The sequence below is a fragment of the Oryx dammah genome, unplaced genomic scaffold (genome assembly GCF_014754425.2).
Source record: "Oryx dammah isolate SB20612 unplaced genomic scaffold, SCBI_Odam_1.1 HiC_scaffold_27, whole genome shotgun sequence".
Taxonomy (NCBI): Eukaryota; Metazoa; Chordata; class Mammalia; order Artiodactyla; family Bovidae; genus Oryx; species Oryx dammah.
Window position 1 is genome coordinate 103919553 of NW_024070211.1, and position 9604 is coordinate 103929156.

A 9604-nucleotide genomic window follows, 5' to 3' on the forward strand; every position below is an offset into this window, starting at 1 on the left:
CCCTTCAGTTCAGTTCAGTTCAGTCGCTCAGTCGTGTCTGACTCATTGTGACCCCATGGACTGCAGAATGCCAGGCCTCCCTGGCCATCACCAACTCCCAGAATTTACTCAAACTCATGTCCATTGAGTCAGTGATGCCATCCAACTATCTTATCCTCTATTGTCCCCCTTTTCCTCCTACCTTCAATCATTCCCAGCATCAGAGTCTTTTCAAATGAGTCAACTCTTGGCATCAAGTGGCCAAACTACTGGAGTTTTGACTTCAGCATCAGTCCTTCCAATGAATATTCAGGACTGATTTCATTTAAGATGGACTGATTGGATCTCTTTGCAGTCCAAGGGACTCTCAAGAGTCTTCTTCAACTTCAAAAGCATCAATTCTTTAGTGCTCACCTTTCTTTATAGTCCAACTCTCACATCCATACATGACTACTGGAAAAACCGTAGCTTTAGGACATTTGTCAGCAAAGTAATGTCTCTGCTTTTTAATATGCTGTCTAGGTTGGTCATAACTTTTCTTCCAAGGAGCAAGTGTCTTAATTTCATGTCTGCAGTCACCATCTGCAGTGATTTTGGAGCCCAAGAAAGTAGAGTCAGTCACTGTTTCCAGTGTTTCCCCATCTATTTGCCATGAAGTGATGGGACCGGATGCCATGATCTTAGTTTTCTGAATGTTGATATTTAGGCCAACTTTTTCATTCTCCTCTTTGAATTTCATCAAGAGGCTGTTTAGTTCATCTTCACTTTCTGCCATAATGGTGGTGTCATCTGTATATCTGAGGTTACTGATATTTCTCCCAGCAATCTTTTTTTTTTTAATTAATTAATTTATTTATTTTTTATTTTACTTTACAATTCTGTATTGGTTTTGCCATACATTGACATGATTCTAGCTTGTGCTTCATCCAGCCCAGCGTTTCTCATGATGTACTCTGCATATAACTTAAATAAACAGGGTGACAATATACAGCCTTGAAGTACTCCTTTCCCTATTTAGGACCAGTCTGTTGTTCCATGTCCTGTTCCAACTGTTGAATTTTGGTAGTGTGAGTCCTCCGATTTTGTTTTAATTCACATTGTTTAGTATTTTGTCAGCTATTTTAGATATTTTTTCATTCCACATGAATATTAGGATAAGCAGAATCAGCTTATTGAGACTCAAAATAGAGCTTGCTATAATGTTGATAGGAATCAGTGGGTCTATTGATCACATTGGAAAGAATTACACCTTACAAAAATTGAGACTTCTGATACATAGAACATAAATACATATTTTTTTTAGTTCTTTGGTGAATTTTCCCTTTTAATATTTATGGTTTGATATATAGATTCTTTAAATATTTTCCAAAATCTGTTCCTATTTGTTTGGGGTGTTAAGAATAATAATATTTTTTAAATTTTAAATTATAATAATTGATTTCTGGAATATTTGAAAGTAATTAACTTTTGTAAATTAACTGTGAACCATGTAACCCTGATATACAGTCATATTCTAGGAGATTTTGCATGTGTGTAAATTATTTTTTAATTTTCAATGTAGAAAATCATATCTGCAAAAAAATGACAATTTTTTTCTTTTATAGATTCATGTCAATCTATGCCAAAACCAATACAGAATTGTAAAGTAAAAATTAAAAATAAATAAATAAATTAAAAAAAAAAAAGAAAAAAAAAAAAAAAAAAAAAAAAAAATTAAAAAGAAATTTGTATCTATTTTATTTCCTTTTCTTGTGTATTGCACTAGTTGTAGATGTTATAAAGGAAGAGTGAGGGAAAACATCCTTGCCTTTTTTTTAATGTTAGAGGAAAAACATATTGTTTGTCAAAATTAATTATGATGCTAACAGTGGATTTTCCATGGACAATTTCTATGGAGATGAGAAAGTTACTTTCACTTCCAGGTTTGCTGAGAATTTTTTTTATTATGAATGGGTCATAGATTTTCTCAAATGCTTTCTGTTCTTCAAATGATGAGACCATGTGATTTTTTTACTTTAGCTTACTGAAGTTGTAGATTCCACAGAATGATTTTTCAGTGTTGAACTAGAATTGCATATCTGAAATAAATTTCACTTGATCATGAGATCAGTTCAGTTCAGTCGCTCAGTCGTGTCCAACTCTTTGCCACCCCATGAATCGCAGCACGCCAGGCCTCTCTGTCCATCACCAACTCCTGGAGTTCACTCAGATTGATGTCCATCCAGTCAGTGATGCCATCCAGCCATCTCATCCTTTGTCGTCCCCTTCTCCTCCTGCCCCCAATCCCTCCCAGCATCAGAGTCTTTTCCAATGAGTCAACTCTTCGCATGAGGTGGCCAAAGTACTGGAGCTTCAGCTTCAGCATCATACCCTCCAAAGAACACCCAGGACTGATCTCCTTCAGAATGGACTGGTTGGATCTCCTTGCAGTCCAAGGGACTCTCAAGAGTCTTCTCCAACACCACAGTTCAAAAGCATCAATTCTTCGGCACTCAGCTTTCTTCACAGTCCAACTGTCACATCCATACATGACCACTGGAAAAACCATAGCCTTGACAAGACAGAGCTTTCTTGGCAAAGTAATGTCTCTGCTTTTCAACATGCTATCTAGGTTGGTCATAACTTTTCTTCCAAGGAGTAAGTGTCTTTTAATTTCATCACTGCAATCACCATCTGCAGTGATTTTGGAGCCCCAAAAACTAAAGTCTGACACTATTTCCACTGTTTCCCCATCTATTTCCCATGAAGTGATGGGACCAGATGCCATGATCTTCGTTTTCTGAAAGTTTAGCTTTAAGCCAACTTTTTCACTCTCCACTTTTCACTTTCATCAAGAGGCTTTTGAGTTTCTCTTCACTTTCTGCCATAAGGGTGGTATCACCTGCATATCTGAGCTTATTGATATTTCTCCTGGCAATCTTGATTCCAGCTTGTGCTTCTTCCAGCCCAACGTTTCTCATGATGTATTCTGCATAGAAGTTAAATAAGCAGGGTGACAATATACAGCCTTGACATACTCCTTTTCCTATTTGGAACCAGTCTGTTGTTCCATATCCAGTTCTAACTGTTGCTTCCTGACCTGCATACAGATTTTTCAAGAGGCAGGTCAGGTGGTCTGGTATTCCCATCTCTTTCAGAATTTTCCACAGTTTCTTGTGATCCACACATTCAAAGGCTTTGGCATAGTCAATAAAGCCGAAATAGATGTTTTTCTGGAACTCGCTTGCTTTTTCCATGATCCAGCAGATGTTGGCAATTTCATCTCTGGTTCCTCTCCTTTTTCTAAAACCAGCTTGAACATCTGGAAGTTCACAGTTCATGTATTGCTGAAGCCTGGCTTGGAGAATTTTGAGCATTACTTTACTAGCATGTGAGATGAGTGCAACTGTGTGGTAGTTTGAGCATTCTTTGGCATTTGCTTTCTTTGGGATTGGAATGAAAACACCTTTTTCAGTCCTGTGGCCACTGCTGAGTTTTCCAAATTTGCTGGCATATTGAGTGTAGCACTTTCACAGCATCATCTTTCAAGATTTGAAATAGCTCAACTGGAATTCTATCACCTCCACTAGCTTTGTTCCTAGTGATGCTTTCTAAGGCCCACTTGACTTCACATTCCAGAATGTCTGGCTCTAGATGAGTCCTCACACCATCGTGATTATCTGGGTCGTGAAGATCTTTTTTGTACAGTTCTTCTGTGTATTCTTGCCACCTCTTCTTAATATCTTCTGCTTCTGTTAGATCCATACCATTTCTGTCCTTTATCGAGCTCATCTTTGCATGAAATGTTCCCTTGGTGTCTCTAATTTTCTTGACGAGATCTCTAGTCTTTCCCATTCTGTTGTTTTCCTCTATTTCTTTGCATTGATCACTGAGGAAGGCTTTCTTATCTCTTCTTGCTATTCTTTGGAACTCTGCATTCAGATGCTTGTATCTTTCGTTTTCTCCTTTGCTTTTCACTTTTCTTCTTTCACAGCTATTTGTAAGGCCTCCTCAGACAGCCATTTTGCTTTTTTTGCATTTCTTTTCCATGGAGATGGTCTTGATCCCTGTCTCCTGTACAATGTCACGAACCTCATTCCATTGTTCATCAGGCACTCTATCTATCAGATCTATTCCCTTAAATCTATTTCTCACTTCCACTGTATAATCATAAGGGATTTGATTTAGGTCACAAATCAAATGAGCTACCCCATGTCCAAGGTCAGGGGCACACCAGAAAGGAATTATCCCACATCAGAGGTCAGGGGCAGCAGACTAGAGGAGCAACACTGCATCCGAGGCCAAGGGCGGCAGTGGGGAGGAGCTGCCCCATGTGCGAGGCCAGGGGCAGCGGCCAGGAGGAGCGACCCCACATCCCAAGAGTGGTGGCTGCATGGGCGCCTGAGGGCCTAGAGGAGCTATTCCACGTTCAAGGTCAGGAGAGGCAGCAATGAGGAGATACCCCTCGTCCAAGGTAAGGAACAGTGGTTGCGCTTTGCTGGAGCAGCCGTGAAGAGATATCCCACATCCAAGGAAAGAGAAACCCAAGTAAGACAGTAGGTGTTCCAAGAGGGCAGACACACTGAAACCATAATCACAGAAAACTAGTCAATCTAATCACACTAGGACCACAGCCTTGTCTAACTTAATGAAACCAAGCCATGCCCTGTGGGCCACCCAAGACTGGCGGGCATGGTGGAGCGGTCTGACACAATGTGGTCCACTGGAGAAGGGAATGGCAAACCACTTCAGTATTCTTGCCTTGAGAACCCCATGAACAGTATGAAAAGGCAAAATGATAGGATACTGAAAGAGGTACTCCCCAGGTCAGTAGGTGCCCAAGATGCTACTGGAGATCAGTGGAGAAATAACTCCAGAAAGAATGAAGGGATGGAGCCAAAGCAAAAACAATACCCAGCTGTGGATGTGACTGGTGATAGAAGCAAGGTCCGATGCTGTAAAGAGCAATATTGCATAGGAACCTGGAATGTCAGGTCCATGAATCAAGGCAAATTGGAAGTGGTCAAACAGGAGATGGCAAGAGTGAACGTCAACATTCTAGGAATCAGCGAACTAAAATGGACTGGAATGGGTGAATTTAACTCAGATGACCATTATATCTACTACTGCGGGCAGGAATCCCTCAGAAGAAATGGAGTAGTCATCATGGTCAACAAAGGAGTCCGAAATGCAGTACTTGGATGCAATCTCAAAAACGACAGAATGATCTCTGTTCGTTTCCAAGGCAAACCATTCAATATCACAGTAATCCAAGTCTATGCCCCAACCAGTAACACTGAAGAAGCTGAAGTTGAATGGTTCTATGAATACCTACAAGACCTTTTAGATCTAACACCCAAAAAAGATGTCCTTTTCATTATAGGGGACTGGAATGCAAAAGTAGGAAGTCAAGAAATACCTGGAGTAACAGGCACATTTGGCCTTGGAATGAGGAATGAAGCAGGGCAAAGACTAATAGAGTTTTGCCAAGAAAATGCACTAGTCAAAGCAAACACCCTCTTCCAACAACACAAGAGAAGACTCTACACATGGACATCACCAGATGGTCAACAACGAAATCAGATTGATTATGTTTTTTGCAGCCAAAGATGGAGAAGCTCTATACATTCAACAAAAACAAGACCAGGAGCTGACTGTGGCTCAGATCATGAACTCCTTATTGCCAAATTCAGACTTAAATTGAAAAAAAGTAGGGAAAACCACTAGATCATGGGATACAAGTGTCATTATATAATATTGATTTAATTTACTCATATTTCAGTAAAAAATCTTGTATATGCATTTATGAGATATATTGTTGCACACCCTTGTTGTTTTACAAGGTCTTTCTCTAGTTTTCATATTAGAATAATGCTTTGTGTTTGTTTTTGAGTCACTATGTCTAACTCTTTGAGTGTCTGACTCCTCTGTGTGCAAACGTCCTCTATCTTCCACTGTCTCCTGGAGTGTGTTCAAATTTATTTCCATTGAGTCTGTGATGCTACTTGACCATTTCATCCTTTGCCTCCCTCTTCTCCTTCTGCCTTCAATCCTTCCCAGCATCAGTGTCTTTTCCAGTGAGTTGGCTCTGGACATCAGGTGACTCTTCACATCAGGTGGCCAAAGTACAGGAGCTTCAGCTTTAGCATCAGTCCATCCAATGAATATTCAGGGTTGATTTCTTTTAGGATTGACTGGTTTGATCTCCTTGGGACTCTGCAAGGGACTCTCAAGAGTCTTAACCACAATTCAAAAAGCATCAATTCTTTTGTGCTCAGCCTTCTTCATGGTCCAACTCTCACATCCATACATGACTGCTGGAAAAACTATAGCTTTGACAATACAGACCTTTGTCAGCAAAGTGACGTCTCTGCTTTTTAACACGTTGTCTAGGTTTGTCACAGTTTTCCTGCCAGGGAGCAAGCGTCTTCTAATTTCATGGCTGCAGTTGCCATCTACAGTGATTTTGGAGACCAAGAAAATCAAATCTGTCACTGCCCCACTTTTTCCCCATCTATTTGCCATGAAGTGATGGGAGCAGATGCCATGATCTTACTTTTTAAATGTTGCATTTCAAGCCAGCTTTTTTTATTCTCCTCTTTCACCTTCATCAAGAGGCTCTTTATTTCCTCTTCACCTTCTGCCATTAGAGTGGTATCATCTGCATCTCTTAGATTGCTATTTTTTCTCCCAACAATCTTGATTCTAGCTTGTGATTCATCCAGCATGGCATTTCACATGATGTATTCTGCATAGAAGTTAAATAAGCAGGGTCACAATATATAGCCTTATCATATACCTTTCCTGATTTGGAACAAGTCTGTTGTTCCCTGTCCAGTTCTAACTGTTGCTTCTTGACCTGCATACAGCTTTCTCAGAAGAAGGTGAAGTGGTCTGGTATTCCCATCTCTTTAAGAATTTTCCACAGTTTGTTGTGATCCACACAGTCAAAGGTTTTATTATAGTCAATGAAACAGAAGTAGATGGTTTTCTGAAATTCCTTTGCTTTCTCTTTGATCCAAGGGATGTAGGCAATTTGATCTTTGGTTACTTTGCCTTTTCTAAACCCCAGCTGGTAAATCTATATGTTCTTGGTTCATGTTCTGCTGAGGCCTTGCTTGAAGAATTTTGAGCATAACCTTGCTAGCATGAGAAATGAAACAGTTGTACAGTAGCTGGAATATCTGTTGGCATTGCCCTTCTTTGAGATTGGAAGGAAAACTGACCTTTTCCAATCTTGTGGCCATAGCTGATTTTTCCAAATTTCCTGCCCAAGAGAATAATTATGTGTTACTTCTACTTCTATTTTTCTAGAAAAGATTCTAAAAATTGATATAATTTCTTCCTTAATGACTTGCCAAAAATTCCAATGAAAATGATCTCATTCTGGTGCTTTCTATTCTGGAAAAATATAATTATTGATTTAACTTTTAAATTCACTACTCATCTGATTTTAAATATTGTCTATACTTTCCATTAGAGACCTTAATATGTAATCATAGTTATTTTAAATTTTTTGTATGATGTATGTAATTATTTCTGTAGTTACAGATGTTGGAGGCTTTAAATTCCTGTATTATCTTTGCTTTTTTGACTCCACTCTAGACTTTGTGTTTTCCTGTCTTCAATGAAATCTGTGTTTTACAGCTTTTAAACTATAATACGCTTTTATCACACTAGAGATTAGTTAGCATGGTGGTAAGATATGGGGAAATGAGGAGCATTTTATTACATAAGAAATTTGAGTCTTTTAATGAACATACGTTTTGAGCTGTGATCTTCACAGTGTCTTTCCAGTACTTCTTTTTCCTGACTGTATTATTCCCTATTATTCCCTCAAGGAATCTTGCCATCTATTGAATGTGTTTGCTTGTTTTATCTCAAAAAAAAAAAAAAAAAAGAAGGTAGGAATGGAATAATGTGTGAGAAATGCTTTTTCCCTGCCTAATAATACTCTGGCAATCTTTTTCCTAAGAGATAAGGCCTTTGTTATGGAGAGCACTTGGGATGTTTTTCAATACTTTTCCACTATTCAGTTCTTTCAGCTATAATTCATTGTTATTGTACTAGAGTCCTGTTGTGAGGTGATAAGACATGGGGGAACTAAAGTGTTCTCTAATCTTATGGTTAAATCTCTGGGTTTTGAATGGAATATTACTCAGCTATAAAAAAAGAAAAGCATGCATTTGAGTGAGTTCTAATGAAGTGGATTAAACTGGAGCCTATTATACAGAGTGAAGTAAGTCAGAAAGAGAAACACCAATTAGTATATTAACGCACATGCATGGAATTTAAAAAGATGGTAACGACGATCCTACATGCAAGGCAGCAAAAGAGACACAGATGTAAAGAACAGACTTTTGGACTATGTAGGAGAAGGCAAGGGTGGCATGATTTGAGAGACTAACATTGAAATATGTATATCACTGTATGCAAAATAGATCACCAGTGTAAGTTCGATGCATGAGGCAGGGCACTCAATGCCAGTGCCCTGGGACAACCTAGAGAGATGAGGTGGGGAGGGATGTGGGAGGGGGATTCAGCATGGGGAGACACACGTGCACCCATGGGTGATTCATGTTGATGTATGGCAAAAATCACCACAATATTGCAAACAAATTATCCTCCAATTAAAATTAACTAATTTTTTTAAAAATCTCCTTCCTAGAGCTTGAAAGCTCAAGGAACAGACAGTGGGTAAGTATTGCCAAGACTATTAGAAGTATTTTAATCCTTTATTTGCAAGTATTGAATAGATTGTTCTGGAAAAATAAACACAATCATTTTGTAAAAAAAAAAAACAAAACAAAACTGTGTTTTACTGTACCTCTTACTGTGAGCTTTCAGCTTCCCAGGTGGCTCAGTGGTAAAGAATCCATGTGCCAATGAAGGAGATACAGGCTTGACCCTTGCGTTGGGAGGATCTCCTAGAAGAGGAAACACCAACACATTCCAGTATTTTTGCCTGGATAATCCCATGGACAGAAGAGCCTGGTAGGCTATAGTCCATCAGATCAGAGTCAGTCACGACTGGGTGACTAAGCACACACACGCACGCACTATGACATTCACCTTCTCCAGAGGAATAGCCCTTTTTTCTCCCAAATAGATGAGACAAGAAGGCTAGACTCAATTATTTATCTAATTTGTGACTGGAGCAAGGGTAGAAATAGCTCTGAATGAGTTTATAGTAGCTGGCAGCAGTGTGAGCAGGTGTATCAGGCCACGCATGTTAAGGAGTGTTCCGCTAAGTGCCTAAGAGAGCCATCGAAGGGCTTTAAGTAGCAAAATGAAATCATATTCTCATGTTAGATTATTCTTACCACAGTGTGAAAAACTGATTAAAGTGAGGCCAACAGAAGTGGAGGCATCAATTAGGAAGCCACAGTACTAGTCCAGGAAGTAGATGATGGTGGCCTGATCCAAATTCATGACAGTAGAAAAGGAAAGTAAGTGAATGGACTCAGGATATATTTGGGGGTGTAAAATAAGACTGGCAATTACCTTTTAAAAAGATTATCAAGGGCCAGTTTCCATTTCTGCATATGATGAGCTTGGAAATCACCGTTCGATCTTAACAAGTAAAAAGTTGAACAAATTGAAAAAACATCAACTCTTTTTGGATCTATAAGAGAAGGTAAGACAG